The sequence below is a fragment of the Notothenia rossii genome (genome assembly GCF_949606895.1).
Source record: "Notothenia rossii genome assembly, chromosome: 9".
Classification (NCBI taxonomy): domain Eukaryota; kingdom Metazoa; phylum Chordata; class Actinopteri; order Perciformes; family Nototheniidae; genus Notothenia; species Notothenia rossii.
The window spans coordinates 41,648,209-41,673,795 of NC_136907.1; positions in this window are offsets into that span (position 1 = coordinate 41,648,209).

Genomic DNA, 25,587 nt, shown 5'->3' on the forward strand with positions numbered 1-25,587 from the left:
AGGACAGACTGAGAACATAAGACAGACTGAGGACAAACTGAGGACAGACTGAGTGCAGAGGACATACTGAGGACAGACCGAGGACAGATTGATGATATACTGAGTACCGAGGACAGACTGAGGACGAACAGAGGACAAACTGAGTATGGACAGAGGACTAACTGAGGACAGAGGACATACTGAGGAAAGACTGAGGATGGACAGATCACAGACAGAGGACAGACTGAGGACAGACTGATGACAAACTGAGGACAGACTGAGAACGGACATAGGACAGAGTGAGGACAGACTGATGAAAGACTGAGGACAGACTGATGATATACTGAGGACATAGGACAGACTGAGGACGAACAGAGGACAGACTGAGGACGGACAGAGGACAGACTGAGGACATACTGATGAAAGACTGAGGACAGACTGATGAAAGACTGGGGACAGACTGAGGACAGAGGATAGACTGAGATCAGACTGAGGACATAGGACAGACTGAGGACGGACAGAGGACAGACTGAGGACATACTGATGAAAGACTGAGGACAGACTGATGAAAGACTGGGGACAGACTGAGGACAGAGGATAGACTGAGATCAGACTGAGGACAGAGGACAGACTGATGACACACTGATGAAAGACTGAGGACAGACTGAGGACATAGGACAGACTGAGGACGGACAGAGGACAGACTGAGGACAGAGGACATACTGAGGGCAGACTGATGACGGACAGATGACAGACAGAGGACATACTGAGGACAGACAGAGGACAGACTGAGGACAGACAGAGGACAGATTGAGGACATAGGACAAACTGAGGACAGACAGAGGACATACTGATGACAGACTGAGGACTGACAGAGGATGGACAGAGGACGGACTGAGGACATACTGAGGACAGACTGAGGACAGATAGAGGAGAGACTGAGGACAGAACGATGACAGACTGTGGACAGACTGAGGAAAGACTTAGGACAGACTGAGGACAGACTGATGAAAGACTGAGGACAGACTGAGGACGGACTGATGACAGACTGATGAAAGACTGAGGACAGACTGAGGACAGAGGACAGACTGATGACACACTGATGACAGACTGATGAAAGACTGAGGACAGACTGATGACAGACTGAGGACAGAGGAGAGAATGAGGACAGACTGATGAAAGACTGAGGACAGACTGAGGACGGACTGATGACAGACTGATGAAAGACTTAGGACAGACTGAGGACAGACTGATGAAAGACTGAGGACAGACTGAGGACGGACTGATGACAGACTGATGAAAGACTGAGGACTAACTGAGGACAGAGGACAGACTGATGACACACTGATGACAGACTGAGGACAGACCGAGGACAGACTGAGGACAGACTGAGGACAGACAGAGGACAGACTGATGATAGACTGATGACAGACTAAGGACAGACTGAGGACAGACTGAGATCAGACTGAGGACGGACAGAGGACAGACGGAGGACAGAGGACAGACTGATGACAGACTGATGAAAGACTGAGGACAGACTGAGGACATACTGAGGACAGACTGAGGACGGACAGAGGACAAACTGAGGACGGACAGAGGACAGACTGAGGACAGAGGACAGACTGAGGACAGACTGAGGACGGACAGATGACACACAGAGGACAGACTGAGGACAGACAGAGGACAGACTGAGGACAGACTGATGACAAACTGAGGACAGACTGAGTACAGACTGAGGACGGACAGAGGACAGACTGAGGACAGACTGATGAAAGACTGAGGACAGACTGAGGACAGAGGACAGACTGAGGACATACTGAGGACAGACTGAGGACGGACAGAGGACAAAATGAGGATGGACAGAGGACAGACTGAGGACAGAGGACAGACCGAGGACAGACTAAGGACGGACAGATGACAGACATAGGACAGACTGAGGACAGACTGAGGACAGACATAGGACAGACTGAGGACAGACTGATGACAAACTGAGGACAGACTGAGTACAGACTGAGGACGGACAGAGGACAGACTGAGGACAGACTGATGAAAGACTGAGGACAGACTGAGGACAGAGGACAGACTGAGGACAGACTGATATCAGACTGAGGACGGACAGAGGACAGACTGAGGACAGAGGACAGACTGATGACAGACTGATGAAAGACTGAGGACAGACTGAGGACAGAGGACAGACTGAGGACATACTGAGGACAGACTGAGGACGGACAGAGGACAAACTGAGGACGGACAGAGGACAGACTGAGTACAGAGGACATACTGAGGACAGACTGAGGACGGACAGATGACAGACAGAGGACAAACTGAGGACAGACAGAGGACAGACTGAGGACAGACTGATGACAAACTGAGGACAGACTGAGTACAGACAGAGGACAGACTGAGGACAGACTGATGAAAGACTGAGGACAGACTGATGACATACTGAGGACAGACTGATGAAATACTGAGGACAGACTGAGGACGGACAGATGACAAACTGAGGACGGACAGAGGACAGACTGAGGACAGAGGACATACTGAGGACTGACTGAGAACGGACAGATGACAGACAGAGGACAGACTGAGGACAGACAGAGGACAGTCTGAGGACAGACTGATGACAAACTGAGGACAGACTGAGTACAGACTGAGGACGGACAGAGGACAGAATGAGGACAGACTGATGAAAGACTGAGGACAGACTGATGAAAGACTGTGGACAGACTGAGGACAGAGGATAGACTGAGATCAAACTGAGGACGGACAGAGGACAGACTGAGGACAGAGTACAGACTGATGACACACTGATGAAAGACTGAGGACAGACTGAGGACAGAGGACAGACTGAGGACGGACAAAGGACAGACTGAGGAGAGACTGATTAAAGACTGAGGACAGACTGATGACATACTGAGGACAGACTGAGGACGGACAGAGGACAAACTGATGACGGACAGAGGACAGACTGAGGACAGAGGACATACTGTGGACAGACTGAGGACGGACAGAGGACAAACTGATGACGGACAGAGGACAGACTGAGGACATACTGAGGACATACTGAGGACAGACTGAGGACAGACAGAGGACAGACTGAGGACAGACTAATGACAAACTTAGGACAGACTGAGGACCGACTGAGGACAGACTGATGGCATACTGACGACATACTGAGGACAGACTGAGGACAGATAGAGGACAGACTGAGGACAGACTGAGGACAAACTGAGGACAGACTGAGTACAGACTGAGGACGTACAGAGGACAGACTGAGGACAGACTGATGAAAGACTGAGGACAGACTGAGGACAGACTGAGATCAGACTGAGGACGGACAGAGGACAGACTGAGGACAGACTGAGATAAGACTGAGGACCGACTGAGGACAGACTGAGGACAGAGGACATACTGAGGACAGACTGAGGACGGACAGATGACAGACCGAGGATAGACTGATGACAGACTGGTGAAAGACTAAGGACAGACCGAGGACAGACTGAGGACAGACTGAGGACAGACAGAGGACAGACTGATGATAGACTGATGACAGACTGATGAAAGAATGAAGACATACTGAGGACAGAGGATAGACTGAGATCAGACTGAGGACGGACAGAGGACAGACTGAGGACAGAGGACAGACTGATGACATACTAATGAAAGACTGAGGACAGACTGAGGACAGACTGAGATCAGACTGATGACGGACAGAGGACAGACTGAGGACAGAGGACAGACTGATGACAGACTGATGAAAGACTGAGGACAGACTGAGGACAGAGGACAGACTGAGGACATACTGAGGACAGACTGATGACGGACTGATGACAGACTGATGAAAGACTGAGGACAAACTGAGGACAAAGGACAGACTGATGACACACTGATGAAAGACTGAGGACAGAGGACAGACTGAGGGCAGACATAGGACATACTGAGGACAGACAGAGGACAGACTCAGGACATACTGAGGACAGAGGACAGACATAGGGCAGACAGAGGACATACTGAGGACAGACAGAGGACAGACTCAGGACACACTGAGGACAGAGGAAAGACTGAGGACAGACTGAGGACAGACAGAGGACATACTGAGGACAGACTGAGTATAGACTGAGTACAGACTGAGGACAGACAGAGGATAGACTGAGGACAGACTGAGGACAGACTGAGTACAGAGGACAGGCTGAGTACAGACAGAGGACAGACTGAGTACAGACTAAGGACAGACAGAGGACAGACAGAGGACAGACTGAGAACATAGGACAGACTGAGGACAAACTGAGGACAGACTGAGTGCAGAGGACAGACTGAGGACAGACCGAGGACAGATTGATGATATACTGAGTACCGAGGACAGACTGAGGACGAACAGAGGACAGACTGAGGACATACAGAGGACAGAATGAGGACGGACAGAGGACAGACTGAAGACAGACTGAGGACAGACTGAGGATATAATGAGGACAGAGGACAGACTGAGGGCAGAGGACAGAATGAGGACAGACCGAGGACAGACTGAGGACAGACTGAGGACGGACAGAGGACAAACTGAGGACGAACAGAGGACAAACTGAGTATGGACAGAGGACTAACTGAGGACAGAGGACATACTGAGGACAGACTGAGGATGGACAGATCACAGACAGAGGACAGACTGAGGACAGACTGATGACAAACTGAGGACAGACTGAGAACGGACATAGGACAGAGTGAGGACAGACTGATGAAAGACTGAGGACAGACTGATGATATACTGAGGACAGAGGACAGACTGAGGACGAACAGAGGACAGACTGAGGACGGACAGAGGACAGACTGAGGACATACTGATGAAAGACTGAGGACAGACTGATGAAAGACTGGGGACAGACTGAGGACAGAGGATATACTGAGATCAGACTGAGGATGGACAGAGGACAGAATGAGGACGGACAGAGGACAGACTGAGGACAGAGGACATACTGAGGGCAGACTGATGACGGACAGATGACAGACAGAGGACATACTGAGGACAGACAGAGGACAGACTGAGGACAGACAGAGGACAGATTGAGGACATAGGACAAACTGAGGACAGACAGAGGACATACTGATGACAGACTGAGGACTGACAGAGGATGGACAGAGGACGGACTGAGGACATACTGAGGACAGACTGAGGACAGATAGAGGAGAGACTGAGGACAGAACGATGACAGACTGTGGACAGACTGAGGAAAGACTTAGGACAGACTGAGGACAGACTGATGAAAGACTGAGGACAGACTGAGGACGGACTGATGACAGACTGATGAAAGACTGAGGACAGACTGAGGACAGAGGACAGACTGATGACACACTGATGACAGACTGATGAAAGACTGAGGACAGACTGATGACAGACTGAGGACAGAGGAGAGAATGAGGACAGACTGATGAAAGACTGAGGACAGACTGAAGACGGACTGATGACAGACTGATGAAAGACTTAGGACAGACTGAGGACAGACTGATGAAAGACTGAGGACAGACTGAGGACGGACTGATGACAGACTGATGAAAGACTGAGGACTAACTGAGGACAGAGGACAGACTGATGACACACTGATGACAGACTGAGGACAGACCGAGGACAGACTGAGGACAGACTGAGGACAGACAGAGGACAGACTGATGATAGACTGATGACAGACTAAGGACAGACTGAGGACAGACTGAGATCAGACTGAGGACGGACAGAGGACAGACGGAGGACAGAGGACAGACTGATGACAGACTGATGAAAGACTGAGGACAGACTGAGGACATACTGAGGACAGACTGAGGACGGACAGAGGACAAACTGAGGACGGACAGAGGACAGACTGAGGACAGAGGACAGACTGAGGACAGACTGAGGACGGACAGATGACACACAGAGGACAGACTGAGGACAGACTGAGGACAGACAGAGGACAGACTGAGGACAGACTGATGACAAACTGAGGACAGACTGAGTACAGACTGAGGACGGACAGAGGACAGACTGAGGACAGACTGATGAAAGACTGTGGACAGACTGAGGACAGAGGACATACTGAGGACATACTGAGGACAGACTGAGGACGGACAGAGGACAAACTGAGGATGGACAGAGGACAGACTGAGGACAGAGGACAGACTGAGGACAGACTAAGGACGGACAGATGACAGACAGAGGACAGACTGAGGACAGACTGAGGACAGACAGAGGACAGACTGAGGACAGACTGATGACAAACTGAGGACAGACTGAGTACAGACTGAGGACGGACAGAGGACAGACTGAGGACAGACTGATGAAAGACTGAGGACAGACTGAGGACAGAGGACAGACTGAGGACAGACTGATATCAGACTGAGGACGGACAGAGGACAGACTGAGGACAGAGGACAGACTGATGACAGACTGATGAAAGACTGAGGACAGACTGAGGACAGAGGACAGACTGAGGACATACTGAGGACAGACTGAGGACGGACAGAGGACAAACTGAGGACGGACAGAGGACAGACTGAGTACAGAGGACATACTGAGGACAGACTGAGGACGGACAGATGACAGACAGAGGACAAACTGAGGACAGACAGAGGACAGACTGAGGACAGACTGATGACAAACTGAGGACAGACTGAGTACAGACTGAGGACGGACAGAGGACAGACTGAGGACAGACTGATGAAAGACTGAGGACAGACTGATGACATACTGAGGACAGACTGATGAAATACTGAGGACAGACTGAGGACGGACAGAGGACAAACTGAGGACGGACAGAGGACAGACTGAGGACAGAGGACATACTGAGGACTGACTGAGAACGGACAGATGACAGACAGAGGACAGACTGAGGACATACTGAGGACAGACAGAGGACAGTCTGAGGACAGACTGATGACAAACTGAGGACAGACTGAGTACAGACTGAGGACGGACAGAGGACAGAATGAGGACAGACTGATGAAAGACTGAGGACAGACTGATGAAAGACTGTGGACAGACTGAGGACAGAGGATAGACTGAGATCAGACTGAGGACGGACAGAGGACAGACTGAGGACAGAGGACAGACTGATGACACACTGATGAAAGACTGAGGACAGACTGAGGACAGAGGACAGACTGAGGACGGACAAAGGACAGACTGAGGAGAGACTGATTAAAGACTGAGGACAGACTGATGACATACTGAGGACAGACTGAGGACGGACAGAGGACAAACTGATGACGGACAGAGGACAGACTGAGGACAGACTGAGATAAGACTGAGGACCGACTGAGGACAGACTGAGGACAGAGGACATACTGAGGACAGACTGAGGACGGACAGATGACAGACCAAGGATCGACTGATGCCAGACTGGTGAAAGACTGAGGACAGACCGAGGACAGACTGAGGACACACTGAGGATAGACAGAGGACAGACTAATGATAGACTGATGACAGACTGATGAATGACTGAGGACATACTGAGGACAGAGGATAGACTGAGATCAGACTGAGGACGGACAGAGGACAGACTGAGGACAGAGGACAGACTGATGACATACTGATGAAAGACTGAGGACAGACTGAGGACAGAGGACAGACTGAGGACAGACTGAGATCAGACTGAGGACGGACAGAGGACAGAGGACAGACTGAGGACATACTGATGCCAGACCGAGGATCGACTGATGCCAGACAGAGGACAGACTGATGATAGACAGAGGACAGACTGATGATAGACTGATGACAGACTGATGAAAGAATGAAGACATACTGAGGACAGAGGATAGACTGAGATCAGACTGAGGACGGACAGAGGACAGACTGAGGACAGAGGACAGACTGATGACATACTAATGAAAGACTGAGGACAGACTGAGGACAGACTGAGATCAGACTGATGACGGACAGAGGACAGACTGAGGACAGAGGACAGACTGATGACAGACTGATGAAAGACTGAGGACAGACTGAGGACAGAGGACAGACTGAGGACATACTGAGGACAGACTGAGGACAGACTGAGGACAGACAGAGGACATACTGAGGACAGACTGAGTATAGACTGAGTACAGACTGAGGACAGACAGATGACAGACAGAGGACATACTGAGGACAGACTGAGTATAGACTGAGTACAGACTGAGGACAGACAGATGACAGACTGAGGACAGACCGAGGACAGTCTGAGGACAGACTGATGACAAACTGAGGACAGACTGAGGACAGACAGAGGACATACTGAGGACAGACTGAGTATAGACTGAGTACAGACTGAGGACAGACAGAGGATAGACTGAGGACAGACTGAGGACAGACTGAGTACAGAGGACAGGCTGAGTACAGACAGAGGACAGACTGAGTACAGACTAAGGACAGACAGAGGACAGACAGAGGACAGACTGAGAACATAGGACAGACTGAGGACAAACTGAGGACAGACTGAGTGCAGAGGACAGACTGAGGACAGACCGAGGACAGATTGATGATATACTGAGTACCGAGGACAGACTGAGGACGAACAGAGGACAGACTGAGGACATACAGAGGACAGAATGAGGACGGGCAGAGGACAGACTGAAGACAGACTGAGGACAGACTGAGGATATAATGAGGACATAGGACAGACTGAGGGCAGAGGACAGAATGAGGACAGACCGAGGACAGACTGAGGACAGACTGAGGACAAACAGAGGACAAACTGAGGACGAACAGAGGACAAACTGAGTATGGACAGAGGACTAACTGAGGACAGAGGACATACTGAGGACAGACTGAGGATGGACAGATCACAGACAGAGGACAGACTGAGGACAGACTGATGACAAACTGAGGACAGACTGAGAACGGACATAGGACAGAGTGAGGACAGACTGATGAAAGACTGAGGACAGACTGATGATATACTGAGGACAGAGGACAGACTGAGGACGAACAGAGGACAGACTGAGGACGGACAGAGGACAGACTGAGGACATACTGATGAAAGACTGAGGACAGACTGATGAAAGACTGGGGACAGACTGAGGACAGAGGATAGACTGAGATCAGACTGAGGACGGACAGAGGACAGAATGAGGACAGAGGACAGACTGATGACACACTGATGAAAGACTGAGGACAGACTGAGGACATAGGACAGACTGAGGACGGACAGAGGACAGACTGAGGACAGAGGACATACTGAGGGCAGACTGATGACGGACAGATGACAGACAGAGGACATACTGAGGACAGACAGAGGACATACTGAGGACAGACAGAGGACAGATTGAGGACATAGGACAAACTGAGGACAGACAGAGGACATACTGATGACAGACTGAGGACTGACAGAGGATGGACAGAGGACGGACTGAGGACATACTGAGGACAGACTGAGGACAGATAGAGGAGAGACTGAGGACGGAACGATGACAGACTGTGGACAGACTGAGGAAAGACTTAGGACAGACTGAGGACAGACTGATGACAGACTTAGGACAGACTGAGGACAGACTGATGAAAGACTGAGGACAGACTGAGGACGGACTGATGACAGACTGATGAAAGACTGAGGACTAACTGAGGACAGAGGACAGACTGATGACACACTGATGACAGACTGAGGACAGACCGAGGACAGACTGAGGACAGACTGAGGACAGACAGAGGACAGACTGATGATAGACTGATGACAGACTGATGAAAGACTGAGGACAGACTGAGGACAGAGGATAGACTGATATCAGACTGAGGACAGACAGAGGACAGACTGAGGACAAAGGACAGACCGATGACAGACTGATGAAAGACTGAGGACACACTGATGTTATGCTGAGGACAGAGGACAGACTGAGGACGAACAGAGTACAGACTGAGGATGGACAGAGGACAGACTGAGGACAGACAGAGGACATACTGAGGACAGAGGACAGACAGAGGGCAGACAGAGGAGATACTGAGGACAGACAGAGGACAGACTCAGGACACACTGAGGATAGAGGAAAGACTGAGGACAGACTGAGGACAGATAGAGGACATATTGAGGACATACTGAGTATAGACTGAGTACAGACTGAGGACACACAGAGGATAGACTGAGGACAGACTGAGGACAGACTGAGTACAGAGGACAGGCTGAGTACAGACAGAGGACAGACTGAGTACAGACTAAGGACAGACAGAGGACAGACTGAGAACATAGGACAGACTGAGGACAAACTGAGGACAGACTGAGTGCAGAGGACAGATTGAGGACAGACCGAGGACAGATTGATGATATACTGAGTACCGAGGACAGACTGAGGACGAACAGAGGACAGACTGAGGACAGAATGAGGACGGACAGAGGACAGACTGAAGACAGACTGAGGACATACTGAGAATATAATGAGGACAGAGGACAGACTGAGGGCAGAGGACAGAATGAGGACAGACCAAGGACAGACTGAGGACGGACAGAGGACAAACTGAGGACGAACAGAGGACAAACTGAGTATGGACAGAGGACTAACTGAGGACAGAGGACATACTGAGGACAGACTGAGGATGGACAGATCACAGACAGAGGACAGACTGAGGACAGACTGATGACAAACTGAGGACAGACTGAGAACGGACATAGGACAGTGTGAGGACAGACTGATGAAAGACTGAGGACATACTGATGATATACTGATGACAGAGGACAGACTGAGGACGAACAGAGGACAGACTGAAGACGGACAGAGAACAGACTGAGGACATACTGATGAAAGACTCAGGACAGACTGATGAAAGACTGGGGACAGACTGAGGACAGAGGATAGACTGAGATCAGACTGAGGACGGACAGAGGACATAATGAGGACAGAGGACAGACTGATGACACACTGATGAAAGACTGAGGACATACTGATGATATACTGATGACAGAGGACAGACTGAGGACGAACAGAGGACAGACTGAAGACGGACAGAGAACAGACTGAGGACATACTGATGAAAGACTGAGGACAGACTGATGAAAGACTGGGGACAGACTGAGGACAGAGGATAGACTGAGATCAGACTGAGGACGGACAGAGGACAGAATGAGGACAGAGGACAGACTGATGACACACTGATGAAAGACTGAGGACCGACTGAGGACATACTGAGGACAGACTGAGGACGGACAGAGGACAAACTGAGGACGGACAGAGGACATACTGAGGACAGAGGACAGACTGAGGACAGACTAAGGACGGACAGATGACAGACAGAGGACATACTGTGGACAGACTGAGGACAGACTGAGGACAGACAGAGGACAGCCTGATGATAGACTGATGACAGACTGATGAAAGACTGAGGACATACTGAGGACAGAGGATATACTGAGATCAGACTGAGGACGGACAGAGGACAGACTGAGGACAGAGGACAGACTGATGACATACTGATGAAAGACTAAGGACAGACTGAGGACAGACTGAGATCAGACTGAGGACGGACAGAGGACAGACAGAGGACAGAGGACATACTGATGACAGACTGATGAAAGACTGAGGACAGACTGAGGACATACTGAGGACAGACTGAGGACGGACAGAGGACAAACTGAGGACGGACAGAGGACAGACTGAGGACAGAGGACAGACTGAGGACAGACTGAGGACGGACAGATGACAGACAGAGGACAGACTGAGGACAGACTGAGGACAGACAGAGGACAGACTGAGGACAGACTGATGACAAACTGAGGACAGACTGAGTACAGACTGAGGACGGAAAGAGGACAGACTGAGGACAGACTGAGGACGGACAGAGGACAAACTGAGGATGGACAGAGGACATACTGAGGACAGAGGACAGACTGAGGACAGACTAAGGACGGACAGATGACAGACAGAGGACAGACTGAGGACAGACTGAGGACAGACAGAGGACAGACTGAGGACAGACTGATGACAAACTGAGGACAGACTGAGTACAGACTGAGTACAGACAGAGGACAGACTGAGGACAGACTGATGAAAGACTGAGGACAGACTGAGGACAGAGGACAGACTGAGGACAGACTGATATCAGACTGAGGACGGACAGAGGACAGACTGAGGACAGAGGACAGACTGATGACAGACTGATGAAAGACTGAGGACAGACTGAGGACAGAGGACATACTGAGGACATACTGAGGACAGACTGAGGACGGACAGAGGACAAACTGAGGACGGACAGAGGACAGACTGAGTACAGAGGACATACTGAGGACAGACTGAGGACGGACAGATGACAGACAGAGGACAAACTGAGGACAGACAGAGGACAGACTGAGGACAGACTGATGACAAACTGAGGACAGACTGAGTACAGACTGAGGACGGACAGAGGACAGACTGAGGACAGACTGATGAAAGACTGAGGACAGACTGATGACATACTGAGGACAGACTGATGAAATACTGAGGACAGACTGAGGACGGACAGAGGACAAACTGAGGACGGACAGAGGACAGACTGAGGACAGAGGACATACTGAGGACTGACTGAGAACGGACAGATGACAGACAGAGTACAGACTGAGGACAGACTGAGGACAGACAGAGGACAGTCTGAGGACAGACTGATGACAAACTGAGGACAGACTGAGTACAGACTGAGGACGGACAGAGGACAGGATGAGGACAGACTGATGAAAGACTGAGGACAGACTGATGAAAGACTGTGGACAGACTGAGGACAGAGGATAGAGTGAGATCAGACTGAGGACGGACAGAGGACAGACTGAGGACAGAGGACAGACTGATGACACACTGATGAAAGACTGAGGACAGACTGAGGACAGAGGACAGACTGATGATAGACTGATGACAGACTAAGGACAGACTGAGGACAGACTGAGATCAGACTGAGGACGGACAGAGGACAGACGGAGGACAGAGGACAGACTGATGACAGACTGATGAAAGACTGAGGACAGACTGAGGACATACTGAGGACAGACTGAGGACGGACAGAGGACAAACTGAGGACGGACAGAGGACAGACTGAGGACAGAGGACAGACTGAGGACAGACTGAGGACGGACAGATGACACACATAGGACAGACTGAGGACAGACAGAGGACAGACTGAGGACAGACTGATGACAAACTGAGGACAGACTGAGTACAGACTGAGGACGGACAGAGGACAGACTGAGGACAGACTGATGAAAGACTGAGGACAGACTGAGGACAGAGGACAGACTGAGGACATACTGAGGACAGACTGAGGACGGACAGAGGACAAAATGAGGATGGACAGAGGACAGACTGAGGACAGAGGACAGACTGAGGACAGACTGAGGACGGACAGATGACAGACAGAGGACAGACTGAGGACAGACTGAGGACAGACAGAGGACAGACTGAGGACAGACTGATGACAAACTGAGGACAGACTGAGTACAGACTGAGGACGGACAGAGGACAGACTGAGGACAGACTGAGGACGGACAGAGGACAAACTGAGGATGGACAGAGGACATACTGAGGACAGAGGACAGACTGAGGACAGACTAAGGACGGACAGATGACAGACAGAGGACAGACTGAGGACAGACTGAGGACAGACAGAGGACAGACTGAGGACAGACTGATGACAGACTGAGGACAGACTGAGTACAGACTGAGTACAGACAGAGGACAGACTGAGGACAGACTGATGAAAGACTGAGGACAGACTGAGGACAGAGGACAGACTGAGGACAGACTGATATCAGACTGAGGACGGACAGAGGACAGACTGAGGACAGAGGACAGACTGATGACAGACTGATGAAAGACTGAGGACAGACTGAGGACAGAGGACATACTGAGGACATACTGAGGACAGACTGAGGACGGACAGAGGACAAACTGAGGACGGACAGAGGACAGACTGAGTACAGAGGACATACTGAGGACAGACTGAGGACGGACAGATGACAGACAGAGGACAAACTGAGGACAGACAGAGGACAGACTGAGGACAGACTGATGACAAACTGAGGACAGACTGAGTACAGACTGAGGACGGACAGAGGACAGACTGAGGACAGACTGATGAAAGACTGAGGACAGACTGATGACATACTGAGGACAGACTGATGAAATACTGAGGACAGACTGAGGACGGACAGAGGACAAACTGAGGACGGACAGAGGACAGACTGAGGACAGAGGACATACTGAGGACTGACTGAGAACGGACAGATGACAGACAGAGTACAGACTGAGGACAGACTGAGGACAGACAGAGGACAGTCTGAGGACAGACTGATGACAAACTGAGGACAGACTGAGTACAGACTGAGGACGGACAGAGGACAGGATGAGGACAGACTGATGAAAGACTGAGGACAGACTGATGAAAGACTGTGGACAGACTGAGGACAGAGGATAGAGTGAGATCAGACTGAGGACGGACAGAGGACAGACTGAGGACAGAGGACAGACTGATGACACACTGATGAAAGACTGAGGACAGACTGAGGACAGAGGACAGACTGATGATAGACTGATGACAGACTAAGGACAGACTGAGGACAGACTGAGATCAGACTGAGGACGGACAGAGGACAGACGGAGGACAGAGGACAGACTGATGACAGACTGATGAAAGACTGAGGACAGACTGAGGACATACTGAGGACAGACTGAGGACGGACAGAGGACAAACTGAGGACGGACAGAGGACAGACTGAGGACAGAGGACAGACTGAGGACAGACTGAGGACGGACAGATGACACACAGAGGACAGACTGAGGACAGACAGAGGACAGACTGAGGACAGACTGATGACAAACTGAGGACAGACTGAGTACAGACTGAGGACGGACAGAGGACAGACTGAGGACAGACTGATGAAAGACTGAGGACAGACTGAGGACAGAGGACAGACTGAGGACATACTGAGGACAGACTGAGGACGGACAGAGGACAAAATGAGGATGGACAGAGGACAGACTGAGGACAGAGGACAGACTGAGGACAGACTAAGGACGGAAAGATGACAGACAGAGGACAGACTGAGGACAGACTGAGGACAGACATAGGACAGACTGAGGACAGACTGATGACAAACTGAGGACAGACTGAGTACAGACTGAGGACGGACAGAGGACAGACTGAGGACAGACTGATGAAAGACTGAGGACAGACTGAGGACAGAGGACAGACTGAGGACAGACTGATATCAGACTGAGGACGGACAGAGGACAGACTGAGGACAGAGGACAGACTGATGACAGACTGATGAAAGACTGAGGACAGACTGAGGACAGAGGACAGACTGAGGACATACTGAGGACAGACTGAGGACGGACAGAGGACAAACTGAGGACGGACAGAGGACAGACTGAGTACAGAGGACATACTGAGGACAGACTGAGGACGGACAGATGACAGACAGAGGACAAACTGAGGACAGACAGAGGACAAACTGAGGACATACAGAGGACAGACTGAGGACAGACTGATGACAAACTGAGGACAGACTGAGTACAGACAGAGGACAGACTGAGGACAGACTGATGAAAGACTGAGGACAGACTGATGACATACTGAGGACAGACTGATGACAAACTGAGGACAGACTGAGTACAGACTGAGGACGGACAGAGGACAGACTGAGGACAGACTGATGAAAGACTGAGGACAGACTGATGACATACTGAGGACAGACTGATGAAATACTGAGGACAGACTGAGGACGGACAGAGGACAAACTGAGGACGGACAGAGGACAGACTGAGGACATACTGAGGACTGACTGAGAACGGACAGATGACAGACAGAGGACAGACTGAGGACAGACTGAGGACAGACAGAGGACAGTCTGAGGACAGACTGATGACAAACTGAGGACAGACTGAGTACAGACTGAGGACGGACAGAGGACAGAATGAGGACAGACTGATGAAAGACTGAGGACAGACTGATGAAAGACTGTGGACAGACTGAGGACAGAGGATAGACTGAGATCAGACTGAGGACGGACAGAGGACAGACTGAGGACAGAGGACAGACTGATGACACACTGATGAAAGACTGAGGACAGACTGAGGACAGAGGACAGACTGAGGACGGACAAAGGACATACTGAGGAGAGACTGATTAAAGACTGAGGACAGACTGATGACATACTGAGGACAGACTGAGGACGGACAGAGGACAAACTGATGACGGACAGAGGACAGACTGAGGACAGAGGACATACTGAGGACAGACTGAGGACGGACAGAGGACAAACTGATGACGGACAGAGGACAGACTGAGGACATACTGAGGACAGACTGAGGACAGACTGAGGACAGACAGAGGACAGACTGAGGACAGACTAATGACAAACTTAGGACAGACTGAGGACCGACTGAGGACAGACTGATGGCATACTGACGACATACTGAGGACAGACTGAGGACAGATAGAGGACAGACTGAGGACAGACTGAGGACAAACTGAGGACAGACTGAGTACAGACTGAGGACGTACAGAGGACAGACTGAGGACAGACTGATGAAAGACTGAGGACAGACTGAGAACAGACTGAGATCAGACTGAGGACGGACAGAGGACAGACTGAGGACAGACTGAGATAAGACTGAGGACCGACTGAGGACAGACTGAGGACAGAGGACATACTGAGGACAGACTGAGGACGGACAGATGACAGACCGAGGATAGACTGATGACAGACTGGTGAAAGACTAAGGACAGACCGAGGACAGACTGAGGACAGACTGAGGACAGACAGAGGACAGACTGATGATAGACTGATGACAGACTGATGAAAGAATGAAGACATACTGAGGACAGAGGATAGACTGAGATCAGACTGAGGACGGACAGAGGACAGACTGAGGACAGAGGACAGACTGATGACATACTAATGAAATACTGAGGACAGACTGAGGACAGACTGAGATCAGACTGATGACGGACAGAGGACAGACTGAGGACAGAGGACAGACGGATGACAGACTGATGAAAGACTGAGGACAGACTGAGGACAGAGGACAGACTGAGGACATACTGAGGACAGACTGAGGACGGACTGATGACAGACTGATGAAAGACTGAGGACTAACTGAGGACAGAGGACAGACTGATGACACACTGATGACAGACTGAGGACAGACAGAGGACAGAATGAGGACGGACAGAGGACAGACTGAAGACAGACTGAGGACAGACTGAGGATATAATGAGGACAGAGGACAGACTGAGGGCAGAGGACAGAATGAGGACAGAACGAGGACAGACTGAGGACAGACTGAGGACGGACAGAGGACAAACTGAGGACGAACAGAGGACAAACTGAGGACAGACTGAGAACGGACATAGGACAGAGTGAGGACAGACTGATGAAAGACTGAGGACAGACTGATGATATACTGAGGACAGAGGACAGACTGAGGACGAACAGAGGACAGACTGAGGACGGACAGAGGACAGACTGAGGACATACTGATGAAAGACTGAGGACAGACTGATGAAAGACTGGGGACAGACTGAGGACAGAGGATAGACTGAGATCAGACTGAGGACATAGGACAGACTGAGGACGGACAGAGGACAGACTGAGGACATACTGATGAAAGACTGAGGACAGACTGATGAAAGACTGGGGACAGACTGAGGACAGAGGATAGACTGAGATCAGACTGAGGACAGAGGACAGACTGATGACACACTGATGAAAGACTGAGGACAGACTGAGGACATAGGACAGACTGAGGACGGACAGAGGACAGACTGAGGACAGAGGACATACTGAGGGCAGACTGATGACGGACAGATGACAGACAGAGGACATACTGAGGACAGACATAGGACAGACTGAGGACAGACAGAGGACAGATTGAGGACATAGGACAAACTGAGGACAGACAGAGGACATACTGATGACAGACTGAGGACTGACAGAGGATGGACAGAGGACGGACTGAGGACATACTGAGGACAGACTGAGGACAGATAGAGGAGAGACTGAGGACAGAACGATGACAGACTGTGGACAGACTGAGGAAAGACTTAGGACAGACTGAGGACAGACTGATGAAAGACTGAGGACAGACTGAGGACGGACTGATGACAGACTGATGAAAGACTGAGGACAGACTGAGGACAGAGGACAGACTGATGACACACTGATGACAGACTGATGAAAGACTGAGGACAGACTGATGACAGACTGAGGACAGAGGAGAGAATGAGGACAGACTGATGAAAGACTGAGGACAGACTGAGGACGGACTGATGACAGACTGATGAAAGACTTAGGACAGACTGAGGACAGACTGATGAAAGACTGAGGACAGACTGAGGACGGACTGATGACAGACTGATGAAAGACTGAGGACTAACTGAGGACAGAGGACAGACTGATGACACACTGATGACAGACTGAGGACAGACCGAGGACAGACTGAGGACAGACTGAGGACAGACAGAGGACAGACTGATGATAGACTGATGACAGACTAAGGACAGACTGAGGACAGACTGAGATCAGACTGAGGACGGACAGAGGACAGACGGAGGACAGAGGACAGACTGATGACAGACTGATGAAAGACTGAGGACAGACTGAGGACATACTGAGGACAGACTGAGGACGGACAGAGGACAAACTGAGGACGGACAGAGGACAGACTGAGGACAGAGGACAGACTGAGGACAGACTGAGGACGGACAGATGACACACAGAGGACAGACTGAGGACAGACAGAGGACAGACTGAGGACAGACTGATGACAAACTGAGGACAGACTGAGTACAGACTGAGGACGGACAGAGGACAGACTGAGGACAGACTGATGAAAGACTGAGGACAGACTGAGGACAGAGGACAGACTGAGGACATACTGAGGACAGACTGAGGACGGACAGAGGACAAAATGAGGATGGACAGAGGACAGACTGAGGACAGAGGACAGACCGAGGACAGACTAAGGACGGACAGATGACAGACAGAGGACAGACTGAGGACAGACTGAGGACAGACATAGGACAGACTGAGGACAGACTGATGACAAACTGAGGACAGACTGAGTACAGACTGAGGACGGACAGAGGACAGACTGAGGACAGACTGATGAAAGACTGAGGACAGACTGAGGACAGAGGACAGACTGAGGACAGACTGATATCAGACTGAGGACGGACAGAGGACAGACTGAGGACAGAGGACAGACTGATGACAGACTGATGAAAGACTGAGGACAGACTGAGGACAGAGGACAGACTGAGGACATACTGAGGACAGACTGAGGACGGACAGAGGACAAACTGAGGACGGACAGAGGACAGACTGAGTACAGAGGACATACTGAGGACAGACTGAGGACGGACAGATGACAGACAGAGGACAAACTGAGGACAGACAGAGGACAGACTGAGGACAGACTGATGACAAACTGAGGACAGACTGAGTACAGACAGAGGACAGACTGAGGACAGACTGATGAAAGACTGAGGACAGACTGATGACATACTGAGGACAGACTGATGAAATACTGAGGACAGACTGAGGACGGACAGATGACAAACTGAGGACGGACAGAGGACAGACTGAGGACAGAGGACATACTGAGGACTGACTGAGAACGGACAGATGACAGACAGAGGACAGACTGAGGACAGACAGAGGACAGTCTGAGGACAGACTGATGACAAACTGAGGACAGACTGAGTACAGACTGAGGACGGACAGAGGACAGAATGAGGACAGACTGATGAAAGACTGAGGACAGACTGATGAAAGACTGTGGACAGACTGAGGACAGAGGATAGACTGAGATCAAACTGAGGACGGACAGAGGACAGACTGAGGACAGAGGACAGACTGATGACACACTGATGAAAGACTGAGGACAGACTGAGGACAGAGGACAGACTGAGGACGGACAAAGGACAGACTGAGGAGAGACTGATTAAAGACTGAGGACAGACTGATGACATACTGAGGACAGACTGAGGACGGACAGAGGACAAACTGATGACGGACAGAGGACAGACTGAGGACAGAGGACATACTGTGGACAGACTGAGGACGGACAGAGGACAAACTGATGACGGACAGAGGACAGACTGAGGACATACTGAGGACATACTGAGGACAGACTGAGGACAGACAGAGGACAGACTGAGGACAGACTAATGACAAACTTAGGACAGACTGAGGACCGACTGAGGACAGACTGATGGCATACTGACGACATACTGAGGACAGACTGAGGACAGATAGAGGACAGACTGAGGACAGACTGAGGACAAACTGAGGACAGACTGAGTACAGACTGAGGACGTACAGAGGACAGACTGAGGACAGACTGATGAAAGACTGAGGACAGACTGAGGACAGACTGAGATCAGACTGAGGACGGACAGAGGACAGACTGAGGACAGACTGAGATAAGACTGAGGACCGACTGAGGACAGACTGAGGACAGAGGACATACTGAGGACAGACTGAGGACGGACAGATGACAGACCGAGGATAGACTGATGACAGACTGGTGAAAGACTAAGGACAGACCGAGGACAGACTGAGGACAGACTGAGGACAGACAGAGGACAGACTGATGATAGACTGATGACAGACTGATGAAAGAATGAAGACATACTGAGGACAGAGGATAGACTGAGATCAGACTGAGGACGGACAGAGGACAGACTGAGGACAGAGGACAGACTGATGACATACTAATGAAAGACTGAGGACAGACTGAGGACAGACTGAGATCAGACTGATGACGGACAGAGGACAGACTGAGGACAGAGGACAGACTGATGACAGACTGATGAAAGACTGAGGACAGACTGAGGACAGAGGACAGACTGAGGACATACTGAGGACAGACTGATGACGGACTGATGACAGACTGATGAAAGACTGAGGACAAACTGAGGACAAAGGACAGACTGATGACACACTGATGAAAGACTGAGGACAGAGGACAGACTGAGGGCAGACATAGGACATACTGAGGACAGACAGAGGACAGACTCAGGACATACTGAGGACAGAGGACAGACATAGGGCAGACAGAGGACATACTGAGGACAGACAGAGGACAGACTCAGGACACACTGAGGACAGAGGAAAGACTGAGGACAGACTGAGGACAGACAGAGGACATACTGAGGACAGACTGAGTATAGACTGAGTACAGACTGAGGACAGACAGAGGATAGACTGAGGACAGACTGAGGACAGACTGAGTACAGAGGACAGGCTGAGTACAGACAGAGGACAGACTGAGTACAGACTAAGGACAGACAGAGGACAGACAGAGGACAGACTGAGAACATAGGACAGACTGAGGACAAACTGAGGACAGACTGAGTGCAGAGGACAGACTGAGGACAGACCGAGGACAGATTGATGATATACTGAGTACCGAGGACAGACTGAGGACGAACAGAGGACAGACTGAGGACATACAGAGGACAGAATGAGGACGGATAGAGGACAGACTGAAGACAGACTGAGGACAGACTGAGGATATAATGAGGACAGAGGACAGACTGAGGGCAGAGGACAGAATGAGGACAGACCGAGGACAGACTGAGGACAGACTGAGGACGGACAGAGGACAAACTGAGGACGAACAGAGGACAAACTGAGTATGGACAGAGGACTAACTGAGGACAGAGGACATACTGAGGACAGACTGAGGATGGACAGATCACAGACAGAGGACAGACTGAGGACAGACTGATGACAAACTGAGGACAGACTGAGAACGGACATAGGACAGAGTGAGGACAGACTGATGAAAGACTGAGGACAGACTGATGATATACTGAGGACAGAGGACAGACTGAGGACGAACAGAGGACAGACTGAGGACGGACAGAGGACAGACTGAGGACATACTGATGAAAGACTGAGGACAGACTGATGAAAGACTGGGGACAGACTGAGGACAGAGGATATACTGAGATCAGACTGAGGATGGACAGAGGACAGAATGAGGACAGAGGACAGACTGATGACACACTGATGAAAGACTGAGGACAGACTGAGGACATAGGACAGACTGAGGACGGACAGAGGACAGACTGAGGACAGAGGACATACTGAGGGCAGACTGATGACGGACAGATGACAGACAGAGGACATACTGAGGACAGACAGAGGACAGACTGAGGACAGACAGAGGACAGATTGAGGACATAGGACAAACTGAGGACAGACAGAGGACATACTGATGACAGACTGAGGACTGACAGAGGATGGACAGAGGACGGACTGAGGACATACTGAGGACAGACTGAGGACAGATAGAGGAGAGACTGAGGACAGAACGATGACAGACTGTGGACAGACTGAGGAAAGACTTAGGACAGACTGAGGACAGACTGATGAAAGACTGAGGACAGACTGAGGACGGACTGATGACAGACTGATGAAAGACTGAGGACAGACTGAGGACAGAGGACAGACTGATGACACACTGATGACAGACTGATGAAAGACTGAGGACAGACTGATGACAGACTGAGGACAGAGGAGAGAATGAGGACAGACTGATGAAAGACTGAGGACAGACTGAAGACGGACTGATGACAGACTGATGAAAGACTTAGGACAGACTGAGGACAGACTGATGAAAGACTGAGGACAGACTGAGGACGGACTGATGACAGACTGATGAAAGACTGATGACTAACTGAGGACAGAGGACAGACTGATGACACACTGATGACAGACTGAGGACAGACCGAGGACAGACTGAGGACAGACTGAGGACAGACAGAGGACAGACTGATGATAGACTGATGACAGACTAAGGACAGACTGAGGACAGACTGAGATCAGACTGAGGACGGACAGAGGACAGACGGAGGACAGAGGACAGACTGATGACAGACTGATGAAAGACTGAGGACAGACTGAGGACATACTGAGGACAGACTGAGGACGGACAGAGGACAAACTGAGGACGGACAGAGGACAGACTGAGGACAGAGGACAGACTGAGGACAGACTGAGGACGGACAGATGACACACAGAGGACAGACTGAGGACAGACTGAGGACAGACAGAGGACAGACTGAGGACAGACTGATGACAAACTGAGGACAGACTGAGTACAGACTGAGGACGGACAGAGGACAGACTGAGGACAGACTGATGAAAGACTGTGGACAGACTGAGGACAGAGGACATACTGAGGACATACTGAGGACAGACTGAGGACGGACAGAGGACAAACTGAGGATGGACAGAGGACAGACTGAGGACAGAGGACAGACTGAGGACAGACTAAGGACGGACAGCTGACAGACAGAGGACAGACTGAGGACAGACTGAGGACAGACAGAGGACAGACTGAGGACAGACTGATGACAAACTGAGGACAGACTGAGTACAGACTGAGGACGGACAGAGGACAGACTGAGGACAGACTGATGAAAGACTGAGGACAGACTGAGGACAGAGGACAGACTGAGGACAGACTGATATCAGACTGAGGACGGACAGAGGACAGACTGAGGACAGAGGACAGACTGATGACAGACTGATGAAAGACTGAGGACAGACTGAGGACAGAGGACATACTGAGGACATACTGAGGACAGACTGAGGACGGACAGAGGACAAACTGAGGACGGACAGAGGACAGACTGAGTACAGAGGACATACTGAGGACAGACTGAGGACGGACAGATGACAGACAGAGGACAAACTGAGGACAGACAGAGGACAGACTGAGGACAGACTGATGACAGACAGAGGACAGACTGATGATAGACTGATGACAGACTAAGGACAGACTGAGGACAGACTGAGATCAGACTGAGGACGGACAGAGGACAGACGGAGGACAGAGGACAGACTGATGACAGACTGATGAAAGACTGAGGACAGACTGAGGACATACTGAGGACAGACTGAGGACGGACAGAGGACAAACTGAGGACGGACAGAGGACAGACTGAGGACAGAGGACAGACTGAGGACAGACTGAGGACGGACAGATGACACACAGAGGACAGACTGAGGACAGACTGAGGACAGACAGAGGACAGACTGAGGACAGACTGATGACAAACTGAGGACAGACTGAGTACAGACTGAGGACGGACAGAGGACAGACTGAGGACAGACTGATGAAAGACTGTGGACAGACTGAGGACAGAGGACATACTGAGGACATACTGAGGACAGACTGAGGACGGACAGAGGACAAACTGAGGATGGACAGAGGACAGACTGAGGACAGAGGACAGACTGAGGACAGACTAAGGACGGACAGATGACAGACAGAGGACAGACTGAGGACAGACTGAGGACAGACAGAGGACAGACTGAGGACAGACTGATGACAAACTGAGGACAGACTGAGTACAGACTGAGGACGGACAGAGGACAGACTGAGGACAGACTGATGAAAGACTGAGGACAGACTGAGGACAGAGGACAGACTGAGGACAGACTGATATCAGACTGAGGACGGACAGAGGACAGACTGAGGACAGAGGACAGACTGATGACAGACTGATGAAAGACTGAGGACAGACTGAGGACAGAGGACAGACTGAGGACATACTGAGGACATACTGAGGACGGACAGAGGACAAACTGAGGACGGACAGAGGACAGACTGAGTACAGAGGACATACTGAGGACAGACTGAGGACGGACAGATGACAGACAGAGGACAAACTGAGGACAGACAGAGGACAGACTGAGGACAGACTGATGACAAACTGAGGACAGACTGAGTACAGACTGAGGACGGACAGAGGACAGACTGAGGACAGACTGATGAAAGACTGAGGACAGACTGATGACATACTGAGGACAGACTGATGAAATACTGAGGACAGACTGAGGACGGACAGAGGACAAACTGAGGACGGACAGAGGACAGACTGAGGACAGAGGACATACTGAGGACTGACTGAGAACGGACAGATGACAGACAGAGGACAGACTGAGGACATACTGAGGACAGACAGAGGACAGTCTGAGGACAGACTGATGACAAACTGAGGACAGACTGAGTACAGACTGAGGACGGACAGAGGACAGAATGAGGACAGACTGATGAAAGACTGAGGACAGACTGATGAAAGACTGTGGACAGACTGAGGACAGAGGATAGACTGAGATCAGACTGAGGACGGACAGAGGACAGACTGAGGACAGAGGACAGACTGATGACACACTGATGAAAGACTGAGGACAGACTGAGGACAGAGGACAGACTGAGGACGGACAAAGGACAGACTGAGGAGAGACTGATTAAAGACTGAGGACAGACTGATGACATACTGAGGACAGACTGAGGACGGACAGAGGACAAACTGATGACGGACAGAGGACAGACTGAGGACAGACTGAGATAAGACTGAGGACCGACTGAGGACAGACTGAGGACAGACTAATGACAAACTTAGGACAGACTGAGGACCGACTGAGGACAGACTGATGGCATACTGACGACATACTGAGGACAGACTGAGGACAGATAGAGGACAGACTGAGGACAGACTGAGGACAAACTGAGGACAGACTGAGTACAGACTGAGGACGTACAGAGGACAGACTGAGGACAGACTGATGAAAGACTGAGGACAGACTGAGGACAGACTGAGATCAGAATGAGGACGGACATAGGACAGACTGA